The sequence below is a fragment of the Chelonia mydas genome, chromosome 14 (genome assembly GCF_015237465.2).
Source record: "Chelonia mydas isolate rCheMyd1 chromosome 14, rCheMyd1.pri.v2, whole genome shotgun sequence".
Taxonomy (NCBI): domain Eukaryota; kingdom Metazoa; phylum Chordata; order Testudines; family Cheloniidae; genus Chelonia; species Chelonia mydas.
Window position 1 is genome coordinate 36,560,887 of NC_051254.2, and position 13,417 is coordinate 36,574,303.

Genomic DNA, 13,417 nt, shown 5'->3' on the forward strand with positions numbered 1-13,417 from the left:
TTTAATGCCGTGGCTCATGAAACCCTACACAGGGAGCCTTGACAGCAGAAAGGAGCAGTTCAAGCAACAGGCTGAGTTGGTAGCAGAATGACTCTGGAGTGTGCTTCTGGCAGTTTAAAGGGCTGCTGGTGCTGCCTGTATGGGAAGCTGGACCTGGTCGATGACAGCATCCCCGCGGCTATGTCCGCATGCTGTACCCTCCATAATATTTATGAAGGGAAGGGTGAAAGATTCACTCAGGCATGGAACTCGGAGGTTCAACACCTGGAGGCTGAATTTGAACAGCCAGAGAGCAGGGCTATTAGAGGGGCCCAGCGCGGGGCTGCAAGGATTAGGGATGCCTTGAGGAAGCAATTTGAGGCTGAAAGCCACCAGTAATGTTTGGTGCCCTGCACAAGAGTGAAGTACAGTGGTTCCAATGTTAGTAGGAATCTGTGCTTGCGACACTGACTTGCAGTGCCTGTTGCTTTCATGGGCTAAGGTATCTTTTACTTAATGCAATAATAAAGAATGTTTTCAAAGCCAAAAAAGCCATTTATTGAAAATAAAATTCAGTTATTGAAAAGGAACACAATTGCTTGGGAAACAGAAAGGGCAAGGGAGTGGGGTGGGGAATGGTTCAATCACAGATTGCGTATGTCCTGTTCTCATACTCAGTCTTCCTGTCTGGAGTGCTGTGCGATGAGTGTTGCACTTCTAGCTGGCTAAAATGCATGGTGATGGGGGTTGAGTGCAGTGGGTAAGGGTTGTAGTTTGCAGGGCTGGGTGGTGTGGTGAAGCTACAGGTGTTGAAGGCAGCTGGTGGCGATAAGAAAAGACAGCTACCTTTTCCGTAACTGCTGTCCTTTGAGATGTGTTGCTCATGTCTCTTCCACAATAGGTGTGTGCGCTTGCCACGTGCACTGGTGCTGGAAGTGTTTCCCCTAGCAGTACCCGTAGGGGGAGCACCCCTGCGACCCCTGGAGTGGCACTTCCATGGCGCAGTGTAGTGGGAGCTGCCTGCTCCCTCCACCCTCAGTTCCTTCTTGCCAGACATCTCCGACAGAGGGGAAGGAGGGCAGGATGTGGAATAGACATGAGCAACACATCTCGAAAAACACCAGTTACGGAAAAGGTAACTGTCTTTTCTTCTTCAAGTGATTGCTTATGTGTATTCCACAATAGGTGATTCCAAGCTATATCTGTTGGAGGTGGGTAGGAGTTCACAGATTCCCGGGACGGAATACGGCCCTGCCGAACCCGGCGTCATCCCTGGTTTGGGAGACAATTGCATAGGGCGAGGTAAACGTGTGAACTAAAGACCAAGTAGTGGCCCTACAAATGTCCTGGATAGGGACGTGGGCCACGAAGGCAGCCGATGAGGCCTGGGCCCAAGTCAAGTATGCCTTCACAATCGGTGGTGGAGAAACACTCGCCAGATCATAACAGGTGTGAATGCACGAGGTGATCCAATGGGAGAGGCGCTGGGTGGAAATCGACCGACTCCTTATGCACTCAGCCGAGGCAACAAACAGTTGAGATGACTTTCTGAACGGCTTAGTCTGTTCCAGGTAGAAGGCTAGTGCCCTACGCACGTCAAGCATGTGGAGCAGTGTTCCTCATTGGACGAGTGAGGCTTGGGACAGAGGACAGGCAGGAAAATGTCCTGGCTCATGTGATAGGCGGAGACCACCTTAGGGAGGAATGCGGGGTGTGGGCGAAGCGGAACCTTATCCTTATGGAAAACTATGTACGGGGGTTCAGAGGTCAGAGCCCTGAGCTCCGAGACCCGCCTGGCTGATGTGATAGCAACCAGGAAGGCCACCTTCCATGAGAGGTGAGACCAAGAGCATGTGGCCAGAGGTTCAAACGGGGGCCCCGTGAGATGGGATAACACCAAGTTCGGGTCCCACTGTGGGACAGGGGGCCTAGCATATGGAAAAAGACGGTCCAATCCCTTAAGGAAACTTCCAGTCGTAGCATGGGAGAACACCATGTGTCCCTGCACCGGAGGATGGAAGGCCGATATGGCCGCCAGGTGCACCTTGACTGACGAGGGTGCCAGGCCCTAGGTTGTCTAGGATAAGCTGGATTGGGGCGGCCACTGGGGAAACACCCTGCTCAGCAGCCCATCTAGAGAACCTAGACCACTTCACCAAGTAGGTGCGGCGTGTGGAGGGCTGTCTGCTTTCCAGGAGGATGCATTGGACCCCCTCCGAACATGTCCGCTCCTCCCGGCCTAGCCACTGAGCAGCCACACCATGAGGTGGAGAGCCTCTAGGTTGGGATGGAGGAGATGGCCCCGGTCCTGGGAGAGCAGGTCTGGGCGGAGCAGCAATGGCCTCAGCATGGCCACTGCCAGGCCCATGAGGGTCCCGTACCAATGCTGCTGGGGCCATGCTAGGGCAATTAAGAGGACCTGTGCCTTGTCCGTTTTTACTTTTTCCAGGACCCTGGTGATGAGAGGGAATGTGGGGAAGGCATAGAGAAGCTGATCTGACCAGGACAGGAGGAGGGCATCTGAGATAGCGCCCCATCCCAGACCCCCCCAGAACAGAACCGGGGGCAACGCCTGTTCTGCATCGTCGTGAACAGGTCCACTTGGGGTGTTCCCCATGCTTGGAAGAGCTGGTGAGCCACTTCTGGGTGGAGAGACCACTTGTGTTGGGAGGAGAAGTCCCTGCTCAAATGATCGGCCCGCGTGTTGCGGGCACCTGGCAGGTGGAAGGCCCTCTGGGAGATGTCATGGGCTATGCAGAAGTCCCACAGTCTGAGGTATAAACTGTTCAGGAAGGACAGGTACGGGAGGAAAGGTGGAGGAGTTTCACTGTATGTAAGAGAGCGGTATGATTCCTCAGAGCTCCGGTATGAAACTGGAGAAAAGCCTGTTGAGAGTCTTTGGGTTCAGTTTAGAGGCAAGCGCAACAAGGGTGATGTCGTGGTGGGTGTGTGCTATAGACCACCAGATCAGAAGGATGAGGTAAACAAGGCTTTCTTCGGACAACTAGCTGAAATCTCCAAATCACAGGCCCTGGTTCTAATGGGGGACTTCAATCACCCTGACATCTACTGGGAGAGGAATACAGCAGTGCATAGACAATCCAGGAAGTTTTTGAAGAGTGTTGGGAACAACTTCCTGGTACAAGTGCTGGAGGAACCATCTAGGGGCCGTGCTCCTCTACAGCTTACAAACTGGGAAGAATTGGTAGGGGAAGTAGAAGTGGGTGGCAACCTGGGCAGCAGTGACCATGAGATGGTTGAGTTCAGGATCCTGAAGAAAGGAGAGTAGCAAAATCCAGACCCTAACCTTCAGAAAAGCAGACTTACACTCCCTTCGGGAACTGATGGGCAGGATCCCTTGGGAGGCTAATATGAGGGAGCAAGGAGTCTAGGAGAGCTGGCTGTATTTTAAAGATGCCTTATTAAGGGCCCAGGAACAAACCATCCCAAAGTACAGAAAGAATAGCAAATATGGCAGGCGACTAGCTTGACTGAACAGTGAAATCTTCGGTGAGCTTAAACTCAAAAAGGAAGCTTACAAGAAGTGGAAATTTGGACAGATGACTAGGGAGGATTATAAAAATATGGCTAGAGCATGCAGGGGTGTAATCAGGAAGGCCAAGGCACAACTGGAGTTGCAGCTAGCAAGGGATGTGAAGGGTAACAAGAAGGGTTTCTACAGGTATGTTAGCAACAAGAAGAAGGTCAGTGAAAGTGTGGGACCCTTAATGAATGGGGGAGGCAACATAATGAAAGATGATGTGGAAGAAGCTGAAGTACTCAATGCTTGTTTTGCCTCGGTCTTCACAGAGAAGGGCAGCTCCCAGACTGCTGCACTAGGCAACACAGCATGGGGAGTAGGTGAGCAGCCCTCAGTGGTGAAAGAACAGGTTAAGGACTATTTAGAAAAGCTGGACATGCACAAGTGCATGGGTCCAGATCTAATGCATCCAAGGGTGCTGAGGAAGTTGGCTAATGTGATTGCAGAGCCATTGGCCATTATTTTTGAAAATTCGTGGCGGTCGGGGAAGGTCCTGGACTATTGGAGTGCCTATCTTTAAAAAAGGGAAAAAGAACCCGAGGAACTACACACTGGTCAGCCTCACTTCAGTCCCCGGCAAAATCATGGAGCAGGTCCTCAGGGAATCCATTCTGAAGCACTTGGAGGAAAGGAAGGTGATCAGGAACAGTCAACATGGATTCACCAAGGGCAAGTCATGCCTGACCAACCTGATTGCCTTCTATGATGAGATAACTGGCTCTGTGGATATGGGGAAAGCGGTGGATGTGATATATCTTGACTTTAGCAAAGCTTTTGATACAGCCTCCAACAGTTTTCCTGCGAGCAAGTTAAAAAAGTATGGATTGGATGAATGGACTATAAGGTGGATAGAAAGCTGGCTAGATCATCGGGCTCAAAGGGTAGTGATCAATGGCTCCATGTCTAGTTGGCAGCTGGTATCAAGGGGAGTGCCCCAGGGGTCGGTCCTGGGGCCGGTTTTGTTCAACATCTTTATGAATGATCTGGATGATGGGATGAATTGCACCCGCATAGAAAGGTCTATGCTTTAACCTTCAGTTGTCTGTGCTAACCTAAGGACTTCCTGTGCTGTTTCCAGATGATTAATAAATCCTACTCTTTGGACAATGTTGTTTGAGTGTCACTGCAAATGCCAGATGAGGTGCATTAGTCTTTGAAGAGTGGACGAGTCTGCCCCAGGAGTCTATCTCAGCTGCACTCGCTGAACAGAGCTCCTCGTGTGAAGCAGGAGTGCTGGAGCTCAGAGGCTCAGTGTAAGGAGGCGGTGAGGCCACGTGGCTTACTCTGGAGGAGGAGTGAGACCCCCAAGGGGGTCTGGCACACTGAACTGATTCCTCTTAGAGACTGTTTCAAAGCTGGGGACATAGCACGGATCCTGTGGATCTGTGACACCTCCTAAGGTAGCCAATGGGAGATGCTGATGAGAAGGATGTGTCCTAAGCCCTGCCCCTCTCACAGAAATAGGTGTCACAGTTCAGAGCAACTGCACCTGTATCTCCCCTCAGTGATTCAGCAAGGGCACCCACTCTCAGGCTCCCAGCTCCCCAGCCCTTGCTTCTGTTGGGTGGAGACCCACGTCATTCTCCCTTCTGACCAGGGTAAGTCCAGGCTGCACAGTGCCCTGCCTTCACTGTGTAATTCCCAGCCCAGACAGGTTGCCCTCGGACACCTGCTTGCTTTCCCTTCAGAGATGGATACAGTGTAATTGCTACAGGAATAAACAACCACCCAGCTCTTTCTAAGCAAGCTTAGCTTTATTCTTAAGGTAAAAAGATGACATTAAAAATAATAGAAGGACCTACACACATGCTAATAAGCTTATCGGGCATCCCCCCACCCTAGGGGTTTCCTTGTGGTTCAAACTCCTCAGAGCTTCAGCTCAGAACAAGCACCAATGTGATGAGGCCTCAGCAGGCCAAGTCCTTCCAGTCCTCCCCTAAGGATTGGGGCCCTCGGGGGACCAGGGTTCTGTCCATTTGCTGGACCAGGAAGGAGGCCCTGTGTCATTTTAAACTCAGGCTTTTATCCAAAAAGCTTTTCTTTGTCTCTGGGTCTCTACAGAATCCAGTTCCAACTAGCATATGCAGACTTGGGGGGTGGGGGAAAGAGCGACTTCAAGGGTTGATAATGGGGGAAGTTCATTAGCATCCCCCCTCCCTACATACAATGCAACAACAACACTCACACAACTGCAATTTTAAGACAATGGACCCCAAAAGTATGAACCCTAATTCAATGAGGTCTAACTTAATTCAAGAAAGTTTATCCTAATTCCATAAGGTGTGTTCAGATAACAAACATTCTGCTAGTAAGCCAGCAGACATTCTTCCAAAATCCATAGAGTCGCTTGTCAACCATCTGGAATAAGTTCTCAGTTCAGATCCCATGGGGCTGAACTTTCTCATGCCAATTCTTACCCCTGCTCAATCCCCAAACCTTTGCATATAAACTTGACCTGGTTCTCCCCCTCTCTCCTCCCATGCAGTGCCTAGGCTGCCCCAATGCTGGATGGAGGTTCCCCGCCCCCTGAGTCAAGGTGAGCTGAATTCCCTCTCCCCTCTGGCTCAGGATCTTTCACCATCTCCCAAGCAGCTTCTGATCCACCGCTTGGGCATTTCCCCCCTGTCTGGGTGCCATAGATTGGCAGTGCTCTGCAGCTGCCTCCATGTCCCTCTTTGTGGCCTGAGACACTGCCAACCTCATGGTCTGTACAGCTCCTGGGTCCCTCTGATGGGTTAGCAGAGAGCTTAATTCCCTGAGCTGAGCTGTAGGGCCCAGCGGATTTCCCTTTCAGTCAGTAGGTTCTGTCCCTTCTCTGGAGCAGCAGGGATCTCACCCACTTGCCTGCAAACCTGGGGGTGTCACCTAATTGCTCTGGGACATGGGCGGTGGGTGAGCAACCGGCTCAGGGAGGCTAGGCCCCTGGCCACCACTTCCACCTGAGGCCATGGTCCCCACTTCCACTTGTCCCCAAGGCCAGATCCCCCTGCAGCCGTGAGCACCACCCAGAGCGCTGATTGGCCCCCCCCAACCCCGAAGCACTGGGCTGGCAGATGGCATGCAGCCCCCCAGAGCACAAAACGGTACCCAGCCTCAGAGCAGCAGCCCCCCAGAGCACAGGGCATGTGCAGACACACACCCCGTCCCCAGCCCTGGAGTGGCAGGTGGCAGGCAGCCCCCCTTTGCCCCCAGCTCTGGAGCGCTGGGTGGCATGGCCCCAGTGCCAGGGCCCCCCCGGCACTGGGCAGCCCCAGCTACACCAAGTCCCAGCCGCCCTACCTCCAGCCCCAGGCGGCTTCCCTTCCTGGGAGAGGAGAAGCCTGCCTGGGCTGGGGCCAAGTAGCGGCGGAGGGAGGGGGCCTCTGGGCGGAGCATGGGTGGGGCCAGGCGGGGCTGGTTGGGCAGGCTCAGCCTTCCCCTGCCTATTGAACGTGCTGCCCATGCGCTGGGAGTCTAACCAGGGGAATGTGACCCCCCCTTCCCCATCAGCTGTTCTGTCTGCGGTTTTGCTCACATCCTTTTGCCTGTCTGGAGCTACCTGAGGGGGCGGATTCAGCCCTTCCGTGTTCACAGCCAGAACATCATTCCCCACAAGCAAAGAAGGTGGCAAACCGGACAGCACAGCTACAGCCCGCACCCCTGACCCTTCCTGGGGTGGGTAGAAATCTGTGACACAGGCAGCAGGAAGGCTTGTGCACCCGGAGCCTCCATCCATAGTTCACACCCTGGGAGCGTCTGACGGTGTGGGGTTTCCCTGCGTGGGGCTTATCTATGGTCTTAGAAATCTCGGTATCTCTCCTTCCAGTGTATGTATGTCTCCCCATTAACCTTCCGCCACTCCGGTCTCCAGAGCCTGTACTCCGTCGCTGAGGGCCAGGGGTTGCTTGCACCTAATGCCCACATACGCCACCTGCCCACAGGGGAGGTAATAACACACGCTGCATTCAGTGTAATGAACTGGAGAGCCCCCATCCTGCTGCTGGACTTCTGCCTGCATTACTTTGATTCTTGTAGGTGGGGTTGTAGACTGTTTATTCGGTGTATCTGGCTACACGCTCCCTTTCTAAATTCCCTCACAGAACTCCCTTGTTTACTGTTTCTCGTCATTAACCCCTCTGGTTGTTTATGAGCTGGCTTTTTAACCCCCTGATCTCCCTGAATTAGACCTGCCCCCTCATCAAGGGATCCTAAAGGGATCAGGGGAGACGTACACGTGCTGGCTTTGGTCAAGGTAGAGCACCTGAAATAGCAGAGTAGCCGTGACGGTGCGGGTGGTGGGATAGGCCAGACACCCAAGTACGATCCCGCCCCAGACTCTAGGTAGATACTTGAGCATCCAGCCTCTCCAACTGCCCCCACTGCCACAGCGACACTGGTCTTTTTAACTCACAAGCTCAGTCAGAGCTTACGGGGTACGTCTACCCCAGCTGGGAATTCCACCTTCAGCTGCAATGTAGACGTCCCCAGAGAGAGAGCTGGGGCTGTGTGTGGGATTCAGTGTGAGGGCAGAAGCAGAGCCGCTGAGCAAGGCAGCTGGTTGGGCAGTAGCCGGAGAGAGAGACAGTTTGTAATGAAGGAAACTCACATGGTCACCGGGCTCCCTCCGGAAAGCTCCATTGCATGGGAGCAGGCAGGAGGGAGCAGATGCTGACTGTCAGCCGGGGCCTTAAGCAACAGTGGCAGGATTCTCCCCTGCCCTGCCCCTCCTGCTGCCATTTACACCTGGGCAGAGTGGGGGGTAAACCCTGCCAGCCAGAGTTCTCCTCTCACTGACACCAACAGTGGCATTTAAACCAAGTTAGCCCTCACTTTGCACAGGTGTGAACGCCGACGCAAGGGGACAGGCAGGGGAGAATCAGGCCTGATGTGCACTAGAGGGAACACGGTGGTGGCCAGGGGCACTAAAAGGGCTGCCACCCCTTCCTCCTGCCCCAGCTTTCAACCACTGCCAGGGACTGCTGCCCTTAGCTCCACTTTGTTCTAGTCACTAATGTTTTGGCCACTTAATTTCTGTCTTTCCTACTGGTTTCTGCTCTCCACAGGACACCTTGTGGGCTGTTGTCATCAGTCTGGGATCACAGAATTATTGAAATACAGGGTTGGAAGGGGCCACAAGACGTCATCAGTCCAGGCCCTGAGCTGTGGCAGGACCGAATAAACCCTAGACCATCCCTGGCAGGTGTTTGTCCAACCTGTTCTTAAAACCCTCCAGTGATGGAGATTTCACAACCTCCCTTGGAAGCCTATTTACAGTCCTCTTTGGAGCAGCCCTTAGCAAATTGGAAGGCTGTTCTCAGATCCCCTCTCAGCTTTCTTTTCTCAGGACTAAACATGCTTAGTTGTTTTTTAACCTTTCCTCAGAGGTCAGGTTTTCTCAACCTTTGATCATTTTTTGTTGCTCACCCGTGGACTCATCTTTCCTAAAGAGGGGCACCCAGAATTGCACTCAGTACTCCAGCTGAGGCTTCAGTGCGGGACAATTACATCCCCTGTCTTACACAGAACACTCCCGTTAATACTTCCCACACTGATATTAGCCTTCTTCACAGTTCTGTTACATTGTTGACTCCTATTATTATTTGTGATCTACTATGACCCCCAGATCCTTTGCAGCCGTACTACCTCCTAGCCAGCTATTCCCCATTCCGTAGTTATGCATTTGATTTGTCCTTCCTAAATGAAATACTTTGCACTTGTCTTAACTGAATTTCTTTTAGTTGAATTCAGACCAATTCTCAGCCTTGGTGTCTTAGAAACTGAACCTGCAGAGGACGTAAAGGCCGGCTGTAGTCAGAGCATGAGCCGCAGAGCTATAAATTCTGTTTCAGCCATACCACATCCTGTGCAAGGGCTTCGGAAACAAACGAAACAATTCTAGAGTTAAAAACAGCCACCACCCAAAATCCCCTTGAAACTGCACTTATGGTGCAAAGTCACTTTAACTGGCTGAGAGTGACCTAGAAGAGCTGGAGATCAGTGACACAGACAGTCACTGCAGCCGAGTGCAATGAGACCTTCAGCCTTGATACTCTCAGGGAGAACCCAGGCCCCACTTAAGTCAGCGGCAGAATTCCCCTTTGCCCTCAGTACTGTGCTGCGAGAGGCGGCTGGAGGAGAGGCATTGGCTCATCCCAGTGGTGTCCCCAATGCATCTCTGGAAGGACCTAGCCACAAGCATCCCATGCTCTGTTTGTTCTGGTTTTGTACAGCACCTAGCGCAATGAGGCCCTGGTCTATGAGTGGGGTCCCTAGGCACTACTGTAAAACTATTACTCCTCCTCTTCCCCTGCTCACAGTCTATGCTCCTCAGCTTCACTCCACACCTCCCCTCCTCCCTTCTGCCTCTGCACCTTATCTCTGGGCAATCTCATTAAAAACCATGGCTTTCATTATCATCTTTATGCTGACAACTCCTAGATCAGCCTATCCACTCTGGGCCTGTTTCTGTCAGTCCAAACTAAAACCTCCAGTCTGTCTCCCTGTCTCTGTCCTCCCTGGTATCCCACCATCAGCTTAAACGCAACACGGTTGAAACAAAGTGTCACAGAGTGTGGGGGAGTCATGGCCCTGCACCCCGCACTTCCTGCGATTCACCGTGACTCTCAGCCAGCCAGTAAAACAGAAGGTTTATTAGACGACAGGAACACGATCTAAAACAGAGCTTGTAGGTACAGAGAACAGGACCCCTCAGTCAGGTCCATCTTGGGGTATAGGGAGCCCAGACCCCGGATCTGGGCCTCCCTCCATTTCCCCGGCCAGCTCCAAACTGAGACTTCCTCCAGCCTCGCCTCTGGCCTTTGTCTCCTTCCCTGGGCCAGGAGGCCACCTGATCTCTTTGTTCTCCAACACCTTCAGTTGGCACCTGGCAGGGGAGGGGCCCAGGCCATCAGTTGCCAGGAGACAGGGTGTCGGCCATTCTCTGTGCAGACCGCACCACCCCGGCCCTCTATGGCTCTACAACAATCACACACCCGTAACCCACCACTTAGATACTTAAGAAGTGCATAGGGGAAACTGAGGAACACACACTGCATTCAGAGAAAACATTAAGAACATTCCCACTTCGTGACACAAAGCTCCTAATCTCCCCACATCCACCCTCCCACTCACCCTCCTTTCTCCGTCACCATGGGCAGCCCCATGGGGGTGGTCGCTCAGGCCATGAACTGGGCTTTGCCTTCGATTCAGCCCTCTCTGTAGCCCCACACTTCCGAGTCATGTCTGAATCTTACCACTTCGTCCTTTACAAATGTCTTCAAGACCTGGCCTTTCCAATCTGGTAATAAAATTGACAGAGTTCAGCAGAAAAATAGAAGTCTGAACTCGCCCCTTGCCTAACCGTTGCCAGATGGTAATGTCTGGATGGGTCTGTGGCACAGGTAGATGAACTATGCAAATCCAGGGGACTGTCAGACTTTAAGGTTTCTGCAACCAGAGACCATGTCTACACGAAAAACACTACAGCAGCACAGTAGGAAATCCAGCTCCCGAGGTCGACAGAAGCAATCTACCATGGACCTAGCGCTGTCTTTGGCGGGGGCTAGGTTCGCTTAGCTGCATTTCTCAGGGGTGTGGATTTTTCACACCCCACAGCAACGTAGCTGGGTCAACCTAATTTTCAAGTGCAGACCTGGCCTGTGGCGGTGGGCCTGTTAGAGCTCCCGCCAACCTGGAAACTCCGTGAACAAACACTCATTTAGAAAGAGTCCTCCCCCACAAAAGACCACTCCTTGCCCAGGACATACAAATGGTCCACTGGGGTGGGGGTGAGAGGCTGGTGCTGGCACAGGACAGAACCTGGGTTGTTTGGTGACCTAACTGTGCATTGGCAGACAGTCCAATATTGGGGTTTGTTTTGAAAGTGTCGCCTTAACTTAGAATCTCCAGGCTTTTGAACCTTAGTGGTTTTGAGAAAACTACAATATTCTCTTAGTACGGGGAGTTTTCCCCTCCCGTGATACTTCTCTCCCCTGCCACCTTTAGCTCCAGTTTAACAAAAGCGCTCCCCTCCCCCCAATCTCTGAATTTCCTCAGGTCCTTGAAAATGGCAGGGGGTGGGCAGGGGGTGGAGCTTTTCAAAGTTCGTTCTGTGGCAGGAATTTTTGCAGGGTTTTAATCTCCAGATCAGGCCCAGATGGGGCTTAAAATGTCTCCTCTGGACTCTGCCCTGGTCCCTTCAGGTCCTGCTGAAATAGCAGCTCAGCCTGGCTGAGTGGGAGGTGGATGAGCTCAGAGGTGGGAGGTGGATGAGTTAGTAACTGCAGCAGCTGAAGGGTTAAAGGAACCATCTCTCATGTCTGGGGAGCTGCAGCCCCGGCACTTCTGCAGGGAGGGTGTTTGTGAGAAGAGGGGAAGTGCCCCAGCCGCAGAGAACAGCACAGCAAGAGCTAGGACTGGCAGAGTCTCCTTCCATGTCGAATTAACTTATGGGCTCAAAGTTTCAGAACTGGAGGATGGAGCTTCATGCTCTGAAAATGGGAGCTCAGCTCTGTACCTGCTTCTGCCCTGGAGACTGCAGAATGTGCTTGCGAAGGGCCTTGCTGCACGGGCTGGTTGTGGGCATAGTCCCCCGATGGGCCCCATCCTGCAGCCCTGGTTCACGTGAGCCATCTCACTGGTGCCCTGACATCAATGGGGCTCCTCCAATGAGTGAGGGAAGAGGAGCCAGGATGTTAGTGTGGGGGGGCGGGGGGGAGGGGGAGGTTCTGGTAGCTGTGCATGCAAATGTCTGTGCGCTTCTGCATGTGCATTTCCAGTGCACTCAGATGGGCCTCTACCCTTTGAAACACCAACCGAGATGTTTCCCCTCATCACCATTCGCCCTTATGCCTGGCATCTGCCCGAACCATAAACTGTCACCATATTGATGCTCTGGGCACATTTAACCCTGTGAATAATGCTGAATATGGGGCTCGGGAGCTACCGCTGATCTCCAAGCATGGGTCAGCTCCCCAGGACACTCACACCCTGCTGGCTCTAGGTTGTCCCAGCAAACAGGAATCCTGCAAATGCTCAATGCTCCCCACGGCCACAGTAATTCTTGTTATTTACAATGTTGGTAATGTAGCTTTTGATAAGTCATTTCCTACTGTTTAAAACATAAAAGTTATTTTCAATATAATTGGAATATCCCCTACATCATCACGAGGGTTTGAACACTGGTCTTTCATCACTGCAGCACAGCTCTTTACCACTAGAACTAAAGAACTAGCTACAATAGCTGGCAGCAGCAGTAGGCTGTTACCGTCCACACAACATCCACAAAAAATAGTGGGTTACATATGCATGAGTAGCCCCATATTGCAGACAGATTAGTCAAGCACATAGATGGGACACTGTGACATTCCCCTGGTGTTGTCTAGACCGGTGATCTGCTAGGTCACTCCAATCCTCGACTCTGGGAGCCAGCCTTACCCTGCTCTGCTGTGGGAACCCCCACTCCTGGGCTGTTCACACTCAGCCTCTAGCATGTAAGCTGCTCCCAGCTACATGAGTGAGCACTTTTGGCCAGCTGCTGCTTGGATTGTGCAACCAAAGGACACTAGCCAGTATGTCCGGTCCCAGACACAACCCTAGGAACCTTCGTCTTGCAGTGTCCAGTTATGCCTACTGGACACTGCAAGCTTATCTGAGTTTGTCAGTTTAACAAAGAAATTGATATGTACCAGGCTTGTTATCCCAAGGGGAGTCTCTGATATATTTCAAACCAAACGCACTGCTTCAGGTAGTATAAACAAACACATTTATTAACTACAAAAGACAGATTGTAAGTGATTATAAGTCAAAGCACAAGAAGTCAGATTTGGTCAAATGAAATAAAAACAAAACACATTCTAAGCTGATCTTAACACTTTCAGTGCCCTTACAAACTTAGATACTCCTCACTACAGCTGGCTG

At 52.1% G+C, this 13,417-nt stretch overlaps 2 protein-coding genes across 2 annotated transcripts in view; one reads left to right on the forward strand and one right to left on the reverse strand.

Annotated features, from left to right (window-relative positions):
* The window catches only part of LOC102936186 (butyrophilin-like protein 2), a 1,677,894-nt gene that overhangs the window by 503,630 nt on the left and 1,160,847 nt on the right, over positions 1-13,417 (reverse strand).
* The window catches only part of LOC114020220 (butyrophilin subfamily 1 member A1), a 1,361,724-nt gene that overhangs the window by 279,385 nt on the left and 1,068,922 nt on the right, over positions 1-13,417 (forward strand).